This window comes from Cebus imitator, unplaced genomic scaffold (assembly GCF_001604975.1).
Source record: "Cebus imitator isolate Cc_AM_T3 unplaced genomic scaffold, Cebus_imitator-1.0 Scaffold406, whole genome shotgun sequence".
In the NCBI taxonomy this organism is placed as follows: domain Eukaryota; kingdom Metazoa; phylum Chordata; class Mammalia; order Primates; family Cebidae; genus Cebus; species Cebus imitator.
Window position 1 is genome coordinate 2,957,081 of NW_016107721.1, and position 20,049 is coordinate 2,977,129.

Sequence of the window (20,049 nt, forward strand, 5' to 3'; positions counted from 1 at the left end):
CCATTTGTATGGATGCTGAAAATACTGGGCAGAGAAAGCCAGAGATCTGAGGCTGGGAACTGACCGTCTCTGATTGCTTTTATAGCTGACTTCTTCTATCTGGGTCTCTTTTTCTCCCTCCACAAAATGAAACATTCAACTAGGAGGGACTGCAAACAGCTTTCAACTGTTTTTGCTAATTTGGATCTATTGGTAGAGGCTGCCTGGAGTTCTGTGTTGAGGATTTTGAGGCTTAGCAGAAGAGAGAGCTGGGATCAATTAGTAATGTCTGCTGTGAGCAAGGGAAAGAGTACAGTGACACATTTACTTACTACATATTTGCCACTCCTGACATTGACATCCAAAGTCCTCTTTGGCTCAAATCTTGTGTGTTTTTATGATTCCTCTCATCTGTGCTGTTTTCTTTGCACTTTGCAAGGACCTCTTTCAGGGGCTGTTGCCACCTCCTCCAACCAGGAATTGACAGTGGTCTAGAGATGACTGCTTATAAGGTTGGGTCATGTAAGTTAGAGGCAGCCAAGGCCAGAGGAGGCCAGAGCTCTCCTTGAGACTAGAGCTAAGCCTAAAGGAGAGTGTTTCTCCAATCAATACTGAACTAAAGCCTACAGGGATAAAGCATAGCCAGTGTGGATAACGAAGATCACCCACCACTAGGCAAATGTAAGACGTGGCCTCTGGTATAGGCACAGAGGACTGAGAAAGCAAAATTCCACTGGAAAAAGTGAAAAGAATTTTGAGCAGAGACCTGCTGGGAATGGGGCAGTCTCCCAGTCTATAAAGTGGTGATGGCGACAGTACTTCCCCCAAGAGCCGCTGTGATGATGCAATGAGATAATGCATTCAAAATGCTCAACGCAGTGCCTGGCACCCAGTAATCAATGCCTAAGCAAAGCGATCCAGTAGTTCACGTAATTATCCTCTGGGCTCACTCTTTGGTGGCGCTGCGCCTGAGGATATTAAATCTATTCTGAAACTGGCCCTCCCATCAGCAGGGCGGGAGCTTGCTATCTCACCACTGAGGCCCTGCGTTCGCCAGTTCCAATAACACGATTAGTCATTTTTCATTCCTGAGATGTCTACCCATGGGTGGGTGCATGTGTGCATGTGTGAGTATATATGTGCCTTGCAGAGAAAGGGAAAATCCATATTCTCTCTCTTCTGACCGAATTAATCAAATAAATCTTCTATAAGGAGCTGCTAAATGAATCACAGATGGCTCTGCCCTTTTACAGGTTGCAGAAAGCACCCGTTACAGTTCTTTTAATTTATCAGAGGAAAAAAGATGCCCTCGTGTGCCCCTTCCCTCTTGCAATAATAATCAGAACCAGTCTATTTTCCAAGGGTCCGAGACTCATTTTCAAAAAATGTGTATCAATAGATGTAACAGCGGGAAGATTATTTTGCCAAGTTCCAGCCTCCAGCATGGGGAAGGTGCCCTGGCTGGGGAGAGCATTTATAAACCACATTTAATAAAAGAGAGTGTTATATTAAGTATGTTTGCTAGTGTATTTAAGCATATGGTTTCCATATCAGGCCTAAAGATGCCAAACACATGCTTTACCTTCTTCCTAACCTTTCCTGGAGACGTCCTTTCTAGGGGGTGGTGGGATGGGAGGAATTTTTGTGGATGTGAGTGAGTATGTTGTTTTGTTTTGTTTTGTTTTTTACAACTCTGGCTCACATGAAAAAGCACCGAGGAATGTTCAGAAAACATGTAAAGACTCTGCCTTTTCTACGTATGTAATTAGCCCAAGGAACTCGCCTCTCTTATTTTCTTCAAGTGTCCCAACATTCTCCCCAAGCTCCCTTTCCAAGGCACTAGGGGCTGGCTGATTTCAAAGTGTGAATCAATTTCAGCTGCAAAGAACTTGAGCTCCTGGATTTCAGACATGAACCCTTTGGTAAAAGCAAGAGCTCCAAGGATGGCTGCCCAGCTTTGTGTCCACAGGAGTCCCTGCTTGCAGCAACCCACCCGTCTGCCCAGAGATCCCCTTTTAGTTCCTGGGCTGAGCATTAGGGATTTTATCTTTTTCCTATAGGTCAGAGGCAACTGGTTATGGCCCTGTAGGCAGGGGGTCCCTGGAAAGGGAGCTCGAATGGGTATCCACAACCCCCCACCATAAAACAATCCCCAAATTCTGAGACCATCCGTGAAGCCAAAATGCCAAACTAGGAAGGGGGTGGGGAGGGGCATCTGTAGGGAAGCCGCCCAGCCCACCCCCTCACACCGGCAAGCAGATTTGCCTGGGCGAGTTATAAATCTACTGGTACCATTTCTTTTTCGTCACTTGCCTAATCCTGTGCCCTTCGTTTCATGTGCTGTAATTATTAACATCTGCTTTCTGAGCCTGGGCCGCATGGAGTTTGCAAAAGCAGTTTTCAGTCCAGAACAATGGTGACAGCTGTTTCATTTAGCCTCAGGCCAGCACTTCCTGTTCAGTCTACATCTGCCCTCCTGTGTCCAATTTCTGTTTCGGGGTTTTGTGTTTTGTTTTCTATTTTTTTTTTCACTTCATCTGACCTTGCTATATGTTTAAGAAGAATTTCTAACTTAGCACTGCAGCTAGGATTTCTAGCACATATGCTTATTACATTGGCGACAGCCAGAGAGAGACAGGAGAAAGCCCAGATTGTCTCCAGCAGCTAACACTGTGGAGGGCAGGGGCAGAAGGGAGGGCTGGCTGGGGACCCAGGAACCAGGCTCGAAGGAAATTCTTGGGGCTTGGAGGTAAGCACTCATGTGACCTCTCTAGAACTTAGACAGAGGAAAGATGGGCCCAGCTCATCTGTGCCCAGGCCCAGGGTCATCTCTGCAGCTTATTTGGCAAGGGGTCACCCAAACATCCCATGGAGAAAGCCCACATCTGTGGGTGGCCATCAGCATGCAAGGGCCCTTTTTTGGAAGCCAAGCAAATTACAGAGACCCAGATTCACTTTTTCCCATGGCGTCACCAGCGTGCCATCAAAATTCCTTTTAATTTGCACAGGGAGATCCACAGAATGGGAAAAGGAAATACTGTGGGTAGGAAAATAAAGGACTCCAGCTTTAAACAGTCTACCCAGACCCCTTTTGCATACCTGGCTGCATGTGGCTGTGTGTGACCAAAGAGAAGGGAGACTGCAGCCCACTCCTGCCCCCACCATCCACCCCACCCATCCTAACTCCATCTGATCCAGGCTCAGAGTCCCCAGCTCGGCTGGCATACAGATGTCGAGTTATTAGCCAAGACCCCACCACAAGCGCCAGGTTAGAGACCTCAAGATTTGTGAAAGCTGCCTTCAGGCATTGCTGGATACTTCTTGCCAAATAGGGCAAAAACCAATCTCTGCATGGATAACAACTTTCAGGAAGGTGTAAGTGTCCCGTGAATGTGGCGAGCAGAGCTTGGGAGTCGGGGAGGGAGCTATGAGTACTCAAATCAGGACACGTGGAGTCTGCGTCTGTGCCTTCCATTGGATCTTGGAGTGTCAGGATTGGCAGAGACCCTGGAGACCCCTTGCCCCACTTCTTTAGTTTTCTTAACAGGTGAAGAAACTGAGCATCAGAGAGAGGAAGTGACCATTCTCTAGCTGTGGCTGGGTCTTGGTTTTATTCAGAGAGAAGCACAGAAAGTTCAGTCTGTGTCAGTTCTAGGAGCTTGAAGTGCTTTTAGCATCTCAATATGAAGTGTCTCCTTCAATCTTAGGCCCTGTCCACCTTTCTAAATGGCTCACATGAAAATAACTCAAGGCCCCACTCTCAGGTGGAAAGAGGGAGGCAAGTCGGGGGGGACCTCGGCAGCAGCCATCAGTGCTAAAGCCCATGCCAAGCCCACAGCTCCTGGTGGCCAGAGGGCAGCTGAACCCACCAGGTCCCAAGTGCAGAGTCAGTGCTGACCAGACACAACCTGAGGTTCTAGATGGATAGTGGAGAGCCCATGTCCTCCAGAGGGTAGGCAAATGGAAGGCAGAGGAGCCAATGCCAGGGATAGGGGTGCAGAGCTGGGAAAACTCAAACCCAAGGGCATTCACCATCCCCAAACCTTGATTTGAGCCTGAAGTGGCCACGAGGCCTAACCCAGGCTGGCAGAGGCATCACAGGGCCATTCCCTTAACTCCAGAACCACAGCCAGCGGGCGCCCCTCCACCTGCTGGGAGCCTGCTGCAGCCCCTGGGCTCCTCCCGGCCTGCCATCCCAGGCCCCTGGCCCTGCCCCCATCCCCAGCCCCCGGCCACCCCCTCCACTCTTCCTTCCTTTTCTCACTCACTCTTTTTCTTAAAGTTAATTGCAACTTTTTTCTCACCGCCTTGATCTGGATAAGCCACATCTCATTAGAAAAAGATTTAGCTGGAGCCAAAGCAGGCTAGAGAAGGAATCCCTAATCAACAGAGAAAAGATTTGGGTGTAATTGCTCTCTCCCGCCATTCTCGCCCCCTCCCTCCTCCAATCTTTTTCTGCTCATTAATCTGAAAAGAAAGTCGTAGTCTAATGTCTTGGTGTTCAAGTATCTGTCGCTGCATAAAACCAACTGAAGCGCTTTGGGGCTTTTGAAGGGGGTTCTGTATGGAGAGCATTGGCTGTCCGGGTGCATGGGGGTAAAATATTTTGGTTGTTGGGAACTGTGTATGATGCACTTTGGTTGTCTTCTCTTTTTTGAGATGGAGTTTTCACTCTGTCGCCCAGCTCAGCTCACTGCAACCTCCGCCTCCCGGGTTCAAGTGATTCTCCTGCCTCAGCCTCCTGAGTAGCTGGGATTACAGGTGCCTGCCTCCACCCTTGGCTAATTTTTTTTTGTATTTTTAGTAGTGATGGGGTTTCACCATGTTGGCCAGGCTGGTCTCGAACTCCTGACCTCAGGTCATCTGCCCACCTCGGCCTCCCAAAGTTCTGGGATTGCAGGCATGAGCCACTGCACCCAGCCAATGCACTTTGGTTGAAGGAGTAAAGCTTTTTGGGTATGTGTGTGGCTGTATGTGTGGATATGTATGGCTTTGGGTGTTGGGGAATGTGAGTGTGTGTGTGGACCCTTTGCTTGGAGTGTGTACGTATATAAAGCTCTGTGTGTGTGCGTATTAAGTGCTTTGCTTATTGGGTAGATGCATGAAGCCCTTCTGATTTCTGGGCTGTCTGTGTAAACTACTTTGGTCATTGGGTGCATGTGTGTAAAGACTGTCGAGGTGTGCGGAGTGCTTGGTTGTTGTGGTGGCATGTGTTGTTTGTGGGTATAAAGGGCTTTGGGGTTGGATGTGGATAGGTGAAGTGGCTCATTTGTTAGTATGTGGATATGAAGTGGTTTGGTTGTTGAGGGGTGCATGTGTAGTCCTTAGCTTGCGTAAGTGTGTGTGTGCATGCGTGCCTGTGTGCACATGTGTGTGAGAGGGAAACGCTATGTTTAAAGGGTGCATATGTGTTACATGCATGAGGTGCTCCTTTGGTGTTTTCCTCTTGCCCCAGTTAAACCCTGACAGATGCTTACATGGTGAGACATGGGGAACGAATTTCAGAGCAAACCATCTTCCAGGCAGGGACCCTGGGTCCTCTGACACCCAGCAATGAAATGGTACAGCAGTTTCAGTCTCTCTCTTCAGAACTGGAAAATTTTCTACATATGACATTTATCATGATGGGGGTAGTGGAGGATATTTGAATTAGTTTATTTTTTAATTGAAAAAATTAATTCATGTTCAAAATGAAAAAAAAAAGCAGGAATACATACTCCTGGTAAAATGGGAATATTACAAGGGGCTAGAGAATGAAAAGTCAACCTCTCTTTCACCACTGTCCCTGGCTCCCCTCCCTAGTCACTCATTACCAGTAAGTTTTGTGCCATCCCAAACACAGGCCACACATCTATGTTCCATGTTGGCTTCTATCATATGCTATTCTGCACTTTGCTTTTTTCACTTCACAATACATCTCAGAGATTGTTCTCTATCAGAATAGATTTTATTAATGTTGTATTTTTTACCTATAAAATTAATTAATTGGGGAAAGTAAGATGCCTCTATTCTGGACGAGCCGAAGTATTTGGAACCAGGTCTCTCCCTGTAAAAGTAATCACAGTAGCCTGGTCTGATGCTGAGTCTCCTGGTTATTGCCTCATTTATTCCTCAGAGAATCGTGAGAAGAAGTTACCACCCCACTCATAGAGGAGGACACCAATGCAGAGAGAGGTTGGGTAACTCACCGAAGCCACAGGACATGGCAGAGCTGGAATGTGAACCCAGGCAGGCTGAATGCAGAGCTCCGGCCCTCAACCTCTGCCTTCCAGAAAAAATAAAAAGGAAGGAACTGTCTGGGAGCTGGGAGTGAGGGGAAAGTTAGATGGGTCTCTGCCACCCTCAGACCTGCTGGAGAGCCCAGAGCCCTGTGTCTGAGCTACCACACCTGCATTTGCCCCTCTCCACAAGCCCCAGTGACCACTGAAGTCAGGAGAACCCAAGTAAACGCTGGCTCCAATCTCCCAGCCCAGGCCCCGGAGGGTGAAGTGTGGCTTGAGCCTTTTCATGTTTCTCTGAGCACAGCCCATGCACAATTGCACCCCTGACACCTGCTTATTATCAAATAGAACTCGTGGTTGGGGAGGTGGGGCACTCCTGTAATTAGGGTGTTTCTGTTGAGTCCACAGAGCTCAGCTGGGTGCGGCGAGGGGAGGCTCTGAGCTGGCAAGCAGAGACAACATTCCACAGTGACCAGAGTCCTGAGCCCCAGGATGTCACAAGGCCAAGCCACCCCGAGGGAGGACACGATCTCTCCAGCTCCCCCGTCACCCCACCATCCTCTGCATTCCTCTCTCTTTCTGTATCTCAGTCTGCTGTGCAGTTGTTAAGATCACTTCCACCACATCAAGGACAAAATGGACATGAATATTTTCAGAGAATGAGAGAGACCTATTTGTGGCATTGGAGGAAACTCATCTGGGAAGGGAAGGTTTTCAAAGGCAGCCCAGAGCCCTGCTGATGACATCAGAGTACTGGGGACTTACTGGGCCGGGACGAACGCCATCTCTGTTCCATCAGAGTCCCAGATGATGGCCATCTACAGACAAGGTGTAGATACCAAGATCCTCCCCAAGCCCAGAGCCACATGCTCAAAATGCTACGGAGGCCTAGAACCATCCTGTCCCACACAGCAGCCCCTTGCCACGTGGCCAGTTCAAATTGAGATGCACAGTAAGTGCAAAACACCCACCCCATCTTGAAGACTTCATATGAAAATGAAACAGTGTCCCATTAACAATTGGATGTTGACTAGATGTTGAAATTATGGTATTTGGAAGCTATTGCATTCAATGAAACACATCACGAAAAATAATCATGGCGTATGCTTTGGTTTGCCCTTTACCTTTTTTTTTTTTTTTTTTTTTTTTTATTTTTTTTCTCTGTCGCCAGGTGCCAGGCTGCAGTGCAGTGGCGCAATCTCAGCTCACTACAACCTCAGCCTCCTTACATAAGTTCGTGGATTTTTGAAGAAAAATCACCTTAATGAGGTATGATGCACCTGTTTTTTTTTTTTTTTTTTTTTTTTTTGGATGTGGCTATCAGAAAATTTAAAATTACATATGTGGCTACCATTACATTTGCATGGGACAGCATTGGCTTAGAATCTAGCCTTTCATGAATATTGTAATCCCCACTTTACCAATGAACAAATCAGCTCAAAGTTGAGTGGCTGGACCAAGGTGACCAGCTAAAAGCCACAGAAGCCAGAATTCACATCATGAGAGGCCAGTGATTCCAGCCGGAGAGTCTATTAGTTGATAAAACTCCTAAAATAAGAGAGGTGGTGTTGTTTTCACAAGCTCTTATGCAAAAGTGTTCAGTACCAGCAAGGACTGAAGCAAATGTGGAATCCGAGGAAAGCAAAAGCCTGTGATGCCGGGCATGGTGGCTCATTCCTGTAATCCCAGCACTTTGGCTCAGGAGTTCAAGACCAGCCTGGGCAACATAGCAAGACAGCATGGTGGTGCATGTGCCTGTAGTTCCAGCTACTGGGGATGGGGAGTGCTGAGGAGGGAGGAATGCTTGAGTCCTGGAGTTCGAGGCTGCAGTGAGCTATGGTCACAAGACTGCACTCCAGCCTGGGCAATAGAGTGAGACCCTGTCTCTAAATAAACAAACAAATAAATAATAAAAGCCTGTGCTTGAACTCCCGACATTGGTTGGGAATGTTAAAGGCACTGGGTTGCTCTTCCTGCACAGGGACTGGGCAAGCTTCTATGTAAACTTGGCCAGTCCCTTCCCCTCTCTGGGCCTCAGCTTCCCCATCTGTCAACACAGAGGGGTGGACTAAATGTTCTCTGAGGTCAATTAGGATACCTGGTACATCTCAGCTGATTCCTCCCCTCCAGGGGTAAGGGTAACCTCCAGAACCCCGAACTGGGTCCTTGGGCTAGTGACAACCTCTCTTGTGTCCTCTGTGAGTTGGGGATGAGAATAGGGTGGACTTCAGAGAGCTGCACTGAGAATGAATAAGATACTGCAGGTAAACATATCCAGAACATGCCTGGTACACAGGAAACGTTAAATAAATGCTAGCTCCTATAGTCACTGTGGTAGTTACTAGGTTGATCAGTTGGCGTGGATTGTTCTGGGCTCATAGACTCAGATTCTCGAGCAGTTTCTGCCTGGGAGCCTCCCCCTAAACAGACACACTCAAATGCTGAACTTGATGGAAGGCATGTTCACCTTGGACTTGGCTTTTAAAGAATTCCTTACCACTACAACTCAATTCCATGACTAGATGGGTAACAGAAGTACTGGGAGGAGGGCAGCTTGGCAGGGGCCCACAGGGAGATTCAAGGTTCCATAACAAAGCATCTTCTGGTGTGTTAAGAGTAAGACTAGGCTGGGCATGGTGGATTACTTGCCAGTAATCTCAGGACTTTGGGAGGCTGAGGCGAGTGGATCACTTGAGGCTAGGAGCTTGAGCCCAGCATGGCCAACATGGTGAAGCTCCGTCTCCACTAGAAATACAAAAAATTAGCTGGGTGTGGTGGCGGGCACCTGTAATCCCAGCTACTCAGGAGGCTGAAGAAGGAGAATCACTTGAACCCGGGAAGCGGAGGCTGCAATGAGCTGAGATTGTGCCACTGCCCTCCAGCATGGGCAACAAAAGCGAAACTCCGTGTCAAAAAAAAAAAGAAACACCCGCACCCCTGACAATGTGTTAAAGGCTCCCCTTTTCCCCTGAATAGTGGCCCAATGCCACTTTTTCATCTGCAGGTGTGATGCCAGTCTGTGCCTACAGGCTTTCTTCTGCCCTTTTTCCCCACGATGGGAGGATTCTGACCTTTCTTCTCAACGGCTGTTTACATATTTTTACCCCTGAATTGTGGGTAAACAGCCTCCTCTATTAGATAAAGGCTTTATCAGCTCACGGGCTCATCCCCTACACACAACCTCCAGTACAAGTATGCGTCAGGAGCAAGCTAAATGTGGTGAGTCTCCCAGCTTCTTATCTTGCACTTAATTGGAAGAACCTTGAGTTCAAAGTATAGGGACCCAGCCATCTCTGGCGTGCGTCGGCTGCCACCTGCTGGGAAATTCTGGTATGACGTGGTCTCCTCGGCCAGCAGGCTTGCTCGCTGGGGAAGAGGTTCATTCACTCAGCCAAGCGAGATCTGAGTCAGCCAGAGTCCTAGGCACTTGGAATGATTCAGTGAACAAAACAGAGACCCATATACCTGATCTTTTGGAGCTTATCATTTTTCAGAGGGTAACAGGCAATAGACAATATCCTACAAATACATGATACCATATGTTAGGAAGTGACCAATGTATGGGAAGATTTTTTTTCTTTTTAGTAGAACATGTAAGGGGGGTTGAAGTGCTCGATGGGGGAAGGTGAGTTGTAATTGTCAAGAGTTTTCAGGGTCAGCCTCATTGAGGAAGCAACTTTGAACAAAAGCTTGAAGGAAATGAGGGAAATTTCCATGGAGGAAGAGTGAGACTGGCTGGGGAGATGGAGTGCAAAGGCCCTGGGGTAGGAATGTGCTCCTCACATTCAGAGAATACCAAGGAGGCCTGTGGTGCTGGAGGGAGTGAGCCACGGAGGAGAAGTCTTGGCAGTGAGCAGAAAGAGGGGGGGCCAGAAGGCACAGGGTCTTGTGGGCCATGTTTAAGGGCCATGGCTATATTAGTCAGCTTGGGCTGCCATAACAAAATACCAGCTATAGCTGTAGCATTTAGTTTCTCCTTAAGAGAAAACCTGGTGGGCATGATGGCTCACACCTGTAATCCCTTTGAGAAGCCAAGGAAGGTGGGTCACTTGAGCTCAGAAGTTCGAGACCAGCCTGGCCAACATGGTGAAACCCCAACTCTATCAAAAAAAAAAAAAAAAAAAAAAAAAAAACCAAAAAAAAAAAAAAAAAAAAAAAAAAAGAAAGAAAGAAAGAAAGAAAAAAGAAAGAACTATGACAAAATAACTTCCATTGACTTCCTTTAGACATATAATTTCATTTACTAGATATATGAACCGATCCTAAAATATATGTGTTGTCCCTGTATTACAGACAGGTAAACCAAGGTTCAGAGAGTTATTGTATCTATCACATGGGAAGCTGGTAATTGAAACAGTCTGTCCAAATGTGAAGTCTTAGCTCATTTCGTTAAGTCACTCCTACCTCCCTAGGTATGTATATTCACCTCTGGATTGGATTTGCTAATATTTTGTTGAGGATTTTTGCATCTAGGTTCATGAGAGACACTAGTCTGTGATTTTCTTTTCTTGTGCAATCTTCATCTGGCTTTGGAATCAGGGTTAAACTAGCTTCACAAAATAAATTAGGAAGTATTCTCTTCTCTTCTAGTTTCTGGATAACATGGTGTAAAATTCGTGTTTTTTTATCTGGAAGAATTGTTCAGGAAAACCATCTCCGAAGCTTTTTAAATTATAAAGTCCATTTCTTTCATAGCTTTTGAGCTACTCAGATAGTCTGTTTCATCTGGGTTGGGTTTTGATAGGTTGCAGTATTTACAGAATTGGTTTGTTTCTTTTAAGTTGTTGAATTTATGAGCATATAGTTGTTCAAAGCATCTGCTCATCATATTTTTAGCAACTACAGGATTTGTAGTGATATCCTCTGTCCCATCTCTGAAATTGTGGTAATACATCTCTCTTTTTATTTTTGTCAGTCTTGCTAGAGATGTATCAATTTTATTGGTTTTTTTTTTTTTTTGAAGAACAATCTTTTTATTTTATTGATTTTTCCCTATTATTTTCCTATTTTCAATTTCATTTATTTCTGCTCCTATTTTTATTTCCTTTCTTCTGCTTGCTTTGGGTATAATTTTATTCTTATTTTTCTAGTTTTATGAAGTGAGAATTTTGATTATTGATTTCAGATGTTTCCTCTTCTAATGTTAGCATTTAGTGTTATAAATTTTCCTCTCAGCACTGCTTTAACTGCACCTCAGAGTCCTATGTGTTTTTAATTCCCTTTTAGACTCCCCCTTTTGCCCATGAATTATTTAGAAGTATGCTGTTTAACTTCCAAGTGTTTGAAGATTCTCCAATGGTCTTTCTGCCCTCTGAATTTTAGTAACTGTCTCTGATATTACTTCATCTCCATGAGAACAGGACTTTATTTATTCACTGCTACATCACTGATGATGGGAACAGAGCAATAGTATGCACTCAATAAATAAGGATGAATGCATGGTTGGAAAAATTTAAAAATCCATACATGGAAAACTGAAGCTTAAGAAGGAAGAGGGGGACATCAGAAAGTTGATGGTGATTATCAGTGGGTGGGGAAATACGGTTGCCTTTTATTTTCTTCTTTTTATCTCATATTTTCCAAATTCTCTGCAATGAATGAGCATGTCCTATTTTTACCATTAGGTAAAGGAATTATAAAAGTGGAAGTTGCCACTGCTGATCATTTTCACCCCCTCCCTGGCAGGTCATATCAGAATGTGAGTTGCTGAAAAAACTGAAGATGACAGGCAGGACCTCAAAAGGGCCCTTAAGATGGTTCCATAGCTGAATAGACCCAGACCCCCTCAGAAGACAGGGAAGGTCCCTGCTAGCCACCCAACTTTTGTAGGCTTTTAAGATTACTGTCACAATAACTATCATTGAGATCATGCACGTCTTGAGTCACAGGTCATTCTCATCTTTCTCTTCTAGGCACACAAAGCTCCTTAGAGATCTCATGAATTAGTGTTTATCCCAGGAAATCTGGTTTGCTGTTGTAAATAAAACGTCCATCTGCCTAAGTCCAGCCATCAAAATTACTTTGACAATTTACTCTGAGGAAGCATTATTAGCATTTGCTTTCAGGGTTCATGGTGTGCAAAAGATTACTTAAAAACAGGAGGGAACAGAGAATAGATATCATAGTTCTTTGGTCATTTGTTTTTTTAAAAAAATTATTGCCATCATTTACATCTTTAGTCCCAGGCTCTTCATGATTTTTCAAGGCAATTACTTTGGGAAGCCAAGTGGCTGAGACAATCTTATAATAACCTGGCCAGCCTGCATCACTACGTAAACAGTTTTTAGGTATGGACAATTTCTGAAGATGAGTGAACATACTTTTCTGCTTTTTAAAATAATCCTGAAAACTTGGTTTCAATTTTTCAACAAAGTGATTGCTCAGATCTGAAAATGTTTTTTCACCCTTTTCTACTTTTGAGGTGAGGTTATTTCCTGTAAGATCCAGGGATTTGGGAGGGGCTTAGGATAGGGCCGTTTTATAGCCTGATGCCTGGGGATAATGCAGGATGCCATGCACGGAGATGTCCCACAGAAGGCAGGGAAGCAAGTGTGGCAGTGGCTACATCCCCTTTGGAGCTGAGCCAAAGAGGGCATCAGGATCAGTGAGATCTTTATTAATCTATTCAAGTCTTAAAGAATAGCTGAAGACATAAGAATCTGGAAAAAAATAACATAATCAAATTGGGGAAGAATTCCCCCAATGAAGAATCCACATCCCAGGCACAATTCATGTCAAACAACATAGGCTACGCTGAAACCAGCCAGAAATGGGGTATTGTAATATAAACCAGTCTGTGTCCTACAAGTCATTCAATTTCTATAATTCCTGGGCAGTTGATTTGCTGATTTTTTTTTTTTTTTTTTTTTTTTTTTTTTTTTTTTTTTTTTTTTTTTTTTTTTGCTGTTGCTGAGTTGACTGATTTGAACTATGTCAAAAGGCACAGATTTGTTTATTCATTTAATTTTTATTGATACCTACTGTTCAGTTTAATTCAAAATTATTAATCACTCCTCCGTGGCTCCCTGGTAGAGACCAACCTCAGCCTCTTTGGGAGACTGTTCACCAAATAGTTCAGTTCTCTGCTTTCTGAGCATGGGAGGCTTCTACTTCCCTGACTGTGAAAGTTAGGCATGGCCACAAGCCCACTTTGGCCCATGAAATGTGTACAGAAGGGACACATTGGGCCAGTGAGTAATTCACTCCATATTCTTTCTCCTGTTGTAATTCCGGATGTGTGTGTTGAGGCAAAGACATCATGGGTCCCAAACTAACTATGACAATGCAGAGCACTCCATGCTGACCCGCAATAGACAGGCAATGTGAACAAGAGAAAACGTTTATTGTCTAACACTGCTGAGATCTGGTGGTTGTTACCTGCAACGTCACCTGGCCTCTCCTCGCTGATGCGCGCGCACAAACATACACACACACACACACACACACACACACACACGTGCATGTTTTGCACATATGTTGTGCTTAGGAAGAAGGCACTCTCTCTTTGCCGCAACTCTCCCAATTGGAAATTCTCTTTTGTCCTGCCGTGGGATTCCTGTGGCTGATTCACTGGATTTATTCATTTCTTGGTTGGTTCTCCATGTAGAAAGCCAGAGGAGACTTGGAACGTATGTACCCCAGGGCGGTGGGTAAATCCAAGAGAGACACAATCTCTGTCTCTATGGGCTTACAAACTGGCTTGGCAGAAGAGAGATCCAGGCAATATATACTGATGACAGCCACAAACGGGTGCTTCAGAGCAAAGTGACGAGATACTTGCATGGCAGCAGTTTTAAGAAGGACTGCATCAGGTGGGGTGCAGGGGGAATGTAAAAGCAGCACCAGTGCCAGGTGGCTCCTCTCAGCCTCTCCAGATCCACCCTTTGCCTCTCTCCATGCTGCTCACTACCCCACGAGACTGACCTGTCTGTCCCACAGTAATAGGCTGTGCCACCTCTGGTTCTAGGCTGAGTCTGGTCAAGGGGGTCTCTGGCAGACTAAAAGGAAGCTGGTGAGTGAAGGTGGCGTATTTCTTCCTCTGTCTCTTTTTTCACAGGGTCATCTCAGGCTGGCTGCACACCTCAGCTGAAGATCCCAGCTCCTGTCAATGCCACAGTCCGCTTGACCGTCTCCTCCCAGATTCAGTAATTCTCTCCTGTCTGCCCCTTAAGGCCTAGGGGTGGTAAGAGCCCTGCACTGAGATCCCAGCTCTAGGATATGCACCAGCCCTCTTGGTTTCCCTATACCCTGCCCTTACCTTAGTCAAGGCAGGTGTGGGCAGGATATGCCTTTTTCTATTTTAGGGACTCCTTAAAGCATCCTGATTTGAGTGTGCCATCTGTTTCCTGATAGCCCCTGACCACTAGGTCTTGCTTTGGAGAGCCAGAAGTAAAAAGGAAATGAATGCTTTGTCTAATTATAGGGTCAGTTGGTAAAAGAGGTGGGAAGCTTTTTAAAATGATCCATTCTTCATCAAGAAATGAGTTATGAAATGGCTTTGCTTCTCCCCAACCAAAGTGAAAGATTTTTCTCTAGAGTTAAAAAAAGGGTTGGAGGCCAAGTATCAGCCTCTTTGTACCTGTGATGAGCAAATGGGCTGTCCTGGAGCCTTTGTCTCCCAAAACCCTTCACCAATACAGAGGCCAGCCAGGATTTCACGTCACCAGCAAGGAGCTCCCCCAATCTCCTCTTACCTGGCAAAGTTGACACCAGAATTCCAACCACTGTTTTTAACTTGAACCTGAGAGCAGAACCTAATTTCCAGATGCCCAAGGAAAATTGTAACTTTTCTTCAGAGTTTCCATATTTAGCACTAAGCTGCTTGGGAAGGAGGCACACTCTCCTTGCCACAAGTCTCCCAACTGGGAATTCTCTTTTTCCCTGCAGTGTATTCCTGTGGTGAATTCACTGGATTTGGTCATCTCTTGGTTAGTTTTCCATGTGGAAAGCCAAAGGACTCTTGGATCTGGGAGTGCTCTAGGCCCTGTCCTGTTCCCAATCCCCAGGGACCCTTGCTCCTTAGCTGTATCCAACTCTGGAGAGGTGCAGCCAGGCAGAGGCTGGTACCTGGAGCCCCAGCGTTTCCCAAAGCAGCTGGAAGAAGCAGACACATGATTACAGCTGCTGGGGGGCGGGTCAGCTCAGGCATGCCAGGATATAAAGAGGGAGGAAGTACAGACAGCAATTTGGAAGATTTAGGAGTTCTTGGGCTGTCATCGGATTTTATGCGTTGTCATTGACATATGTTTGTATTATCTCCAGAGCAGGTACGAGCTGGGAAATAGGAAGGCAGGGCATGCCCATGTGCCAGGTCTGCACAGCTGGATAGATGAGGAAAGATGTGGAGGAGGGGCCGGTGATTGTCTGGAAGCCTAAGGATGTTGTTTGGCCCTTGGGCTCCAGAATATGCATACCAGGACCTGGGGTGGCACCCACCAGGAAGCAACAGAGAGGAGATAAAACTCACAGCAGACAGACTTGCCTTAACAAAAATTCCCTTGAATTAAAACATGCTTTTCAAGAAAACAAATATCAATTCAATCAGCAAACAGCAGAGAAGTTTCTCATCATAACAGCAAAGAAGGGCCAGGTTGCTGACCAGTGTAAGAGCTTCAGAAAAGGAGATGGGAGATGAGCTGGCCAGAAGGAGCAAGAGCACCGTACATCCCTGGACAACCTCATTCTAATTGGCCAAGGGCTGGGATGTGCATTTGGGAGTGCAGGAGAAGTGGCACCTCACAAAGGCTAGATTTTCTTCTAGAGATGACCAAGCCGTAGGTTCTCAAGGCAGTGGCACTAGGGCAGAAAACTCTCACACTTTGATATGCACGCACAGCCCTTGGGGATCTTGTTGAAATGTAAACTCTGATTCCATGGGTCAGGCCTGAGATTCTGCATTTCCAACAAGCTCCTAGATTAGGTCCACTTTGCTGGTCCATGGAACACACTTAGAATAAGTAGCAAGGCATCAGAGGACACGGACTTTTCTCAGTGATGCCTGTGCTTCCCTCCAGACTAAAACAGAAGCAGACATAAATGACCCAATTCAACAGCATGGCAAGTTTGGTGCTAATGACCCAAGCCCTGGCCTGGTGACCAAGTGGCTGCTCAGGGAACTCCAGCTCCAAACTCCTCCCCTTCCTACCTCCCGTCCAAGAGTGAGTAACATGCCAGGGTTGATTGGGGTTCACTGTCCCCAGGGAAAGGTGGCCCAGTCACCAAGTGTAAATATATAGAATGGCTTACCTTTGCAGAGCTACCACAGTCCTGGACCTATGGGCCTAGAAACATGACTTGCCACTCACTCACTCACAGTCATTCATTTCTGCAACAAACAGTTCCTGAGCATCTGCTATATGCCAGGCCCTGTGCTCAGCCATGCTGCTTGCTGGCATTTCTGTAGGATTTTCAATGTACTAGCCCTGGGGATGAACAGCAGATCGTGCCCTCAGGAGGCCTAATGCAGTCAGCCCGCTGGAGCACATATGACAAACAATACAGATGTTTTCATTTATTATCATATTAATCATTATGATGGTAGCTTATACTTTTGGAAGCCTGCCATATCCTAGCCATTGTGCTAAGCACATTATATGGGTCATCTCATCAATCCTCACAACAACCTATGTGGCAGGTACTATTATTAAACCCACTTCAAAGAAGCTCAGGGAGGGTAAGTAACTTGCATAAGAACACCAGCTATTGAGGAGAGGAACTGGGAGGTATGGCTGGGCAGGCTGCCTCCCTCTGTCCCTACATGCTGGGTCTGAGTGTCTACTCATGGCCACATTCCCTCCCTGGGGGGAGAGCTCCTGGGGAGCTGATGGCAGCACTGAGTCTGGAATTCAATGGGAGTGCATTAGATGACATGGGTGATCCGCGATGAGGACGGACGTGTCACATTGTAATGACTATGCACACATCTCCCCTGAATCCACAGAGATGTGGCGGAGACCAAGAGCTCCAGTTCCTGGCCCAGTGTCCCCCTCTTTCCCAGAGACACACCACTTCACTTTGCTACACCTTGCTAGGCAAAGGCCGTATGCTCCCCATCTCCTTGGCCTCCCTGGCTGTCCACATATCCACATCCACACATCCACACCCACTCACACACACATGCACGCGATCATACCCATTCCATGAGCCCACATGCCCAGAGACATGCTCGCACCCATATACTCACATGCATACACTGCCATGCACAACACACACACACACACATGCATTCACACACTCTCACGCACACACACTTCTGATGGCCACAGTCTACTCCTGCATAAATCTGTTGCCCACCGCATGCTGACCCATGCTGCTTGCTGGCATCCTGTTGGATTTTCAATTTACTACCCAACTACCAGTCCTAATAACATCAGATAAGAGGGCTTCTGCTGTGCTGTGCTTGTGTTCAAAAACTAAATGCCGTTGAGCCGGAGTTAAGTCCAACCTCAGAGAAACAGAATATAAACACCCACGTGGCCCTGGGTCACTGAGTTCCTCAGACATTATGTGCTATGGGAGTTCCAGGAAGGGGGGATTGCATGAGTTTGATTGCCAAAGGCTTCCTGGAGGAGGTGAGATTTCTGATTGGCCTCTGTTATGAGCTGAATTGAGTCCACCCCAAAATTCAGATGTTCAAATCCTAACCTGTAATACCTAAGAATGTGACCTTATTTGGAAATAGAAGCATAGCAGAGGTAATTAGTTAAGATGAGGTCATAGTGGAAGAGGGTGGGACCCAATCCGATATGACTAGTGACTTTATAAAAAGCAGAATTTGAAGACAAGCACACAAGAAGATGAAGGCGGAGACACAGCTGATGCAGCTAAGGAATGCCAAGGAATGCCAAAGATTGCTGGCAAAGCACCAGAAGCCAGGGAGAGACCTCAAACAAATTCTCCCTCCCAGCAAAAAGGAGGAAGGAAGGAACTGCCAAAAGAAGCAGGCCGGGCACGGTGGCTCACACCTGTAATCCCAGAACTTTGGGAGGCTGGGGCAGGCGGATCACCTGAGGTCAGGAGTTCGAAACCAGCCTGGCCAACATGGTGAAACCCCACCTCTACAAAAAATACAAAATTTAGCCAGGTGTGGTGGTGGGCGCCTGTAGTCCCAGCTACTCAGGGGGCTGAGACAGGAGAATTTCTTGAACTCAGGAGGCTGAGGTTGCAGTGAGCAGAGATCACGCCACTGCACTGCAGCCTGGGTGACAGAGTGAGACTCCAACTCAAAAAACAAAAAAGCAGCAGCCCTGCTGACACCTGGATTTCAGACTTCCAGCCTCCAGAACTCAGACGGTACATTTCTGTCATTTAAACACCCAGTTTGTAGTACTTTGTTACAACAATCCTAGTGAACTTGCACAGCCTCGGAGGACAGGTAGGAATCTGTGATGCACAGAGAAAGCAAACTGACCATGGTTGTTGAAATTAATAGAATCGAAGCATCCCTGTCGCTACCACCTGGGGCCAGAGAGAGGCCTGGCTGTTGATGCAGCCATGTGAGAAGGTCAGAAGGCCAGGGCAGGAGATAGGGTCCAGGTGGGCCCGGGCTGCCTGCCAGCTTGCCCCGCCGCCTGGTTGCCAATGACCATCTGTGGCTAGGAGGAGGCGCCCAGGAAGAAAACTTGGCCATATCCCTGCCTGCCTTCCTGGCCAGGGGTGATGCTCTCTGCCAGCTGGCCCAGCTCCCCCACCACATACCTGGCTGGCAGTCAGTAAACAGTGTGTGTTTGTAGGGCTCTGCGCTGAGGGGCATTAGATCCATGCAAAGGCTAATAAATTAGAGACAAGCGGGATTTGCCGATTGGCTGGAGGTTAGAGCCGCAGGACCTGACATCGGCTCTAGGTCTCTTCCATGGCCCCAGGCTGGCTCAGGTGTGAGCTGAAGAGGGAAAACTGTCTATTTAGATTGATGGGTTCCCCTGAAAGATCTGGTAAGTCCTAACCTTGGGTACCTCTGCTTGTGTTATTTGTAAACAGGGTCTTTGCAGATGTCATCAAGGAAAGACAGGCAACGCTGGATTCAGTCAGGCTCTAATCCAGTAGCTGGTGTCCTCTAAAGACAAGGGAAATCTGAACACAGACACAAAGAGGAGAAAGCCATGCAAAGACACAGAGACACACGCACACAGGGAGGACGCCATGGGACAAGGCAGGCAGAGATCCGAGTGGCGCACCTGAAGCCAAGGAGCACCAATATTGCCAACAACCCCCCAGGGCTGGAAGAGGGCAGAAGGAGCCTCCGCTAGAACCTTCGGAGGGAGTATGCACTGCCGGCACCTTGATTCCAGACTTCTGACCTCCAGAAGCATGGGAGAAAAGATTCCTCTTGCTTGAAGGCACCCAGTCTTTGGTCCTGCATCATGGCAGCCTTCAGGAATAGATCCAGGTTCTTCCCTGCCTGCCCGGTGGAGCAGCCTCCACCGGGAACCTCTACCAGCAGGGAGAGGCCCCGTGTGGAGCTCAGACCTGCCGGAGGAACTTCTCTCAGCCTCCTCTCTCCACACACCCACCAAGGTGTGACTCCCTCCCCTTTACTGTTGGAGCTTGCAGGTGCTGGAGCTGTCCCCGCCTCTCTGTACAGTGGGGAGCAGCCCTCTCTGCTCTACTTCCTTTTCTTTCTGTTGAGACAGAGTTTCGCTCTTGTGGCCCATGGCACAATCTCAGCTCACTGCAACATCTGCCTCCCAGGTTCAAGCAATTCTCCTGCCTCAGCCTCCTGAGTAGCTGGGCACCTGCCATCACACCCAGCTAATTTTGTAGTTTTAGTAGACCCGGGGTTTCACCATGTTGACAAAGCTAGTCACCTGACCTCAGGTGATCCACCCACCTCAGCCTCCCGAAGTGCTGGGAT

General features: G+C 46.9%; 1 long non-coding RNA gene across 1 annotated transcript; it reads left to right on the forward strand.

Moving 5' to 3' along the window:
• The first annotated feature begins 14,260 nt into the window (after positions 1-14,260).
• Positions 14,261-15,724, forward strand: LOC108289611. Its single transcript, XR_001819242.2, has 2 exons — positions 14,261-14,344; positions 15,462-15,724. It is a non-coding gene; the product is annotated as an uncharacterized LOC108289611 (long non-coding RNA).
• The last annotated feature ends 4,325 nt before the right edge of the window (positions 15,725-20,049 follow it).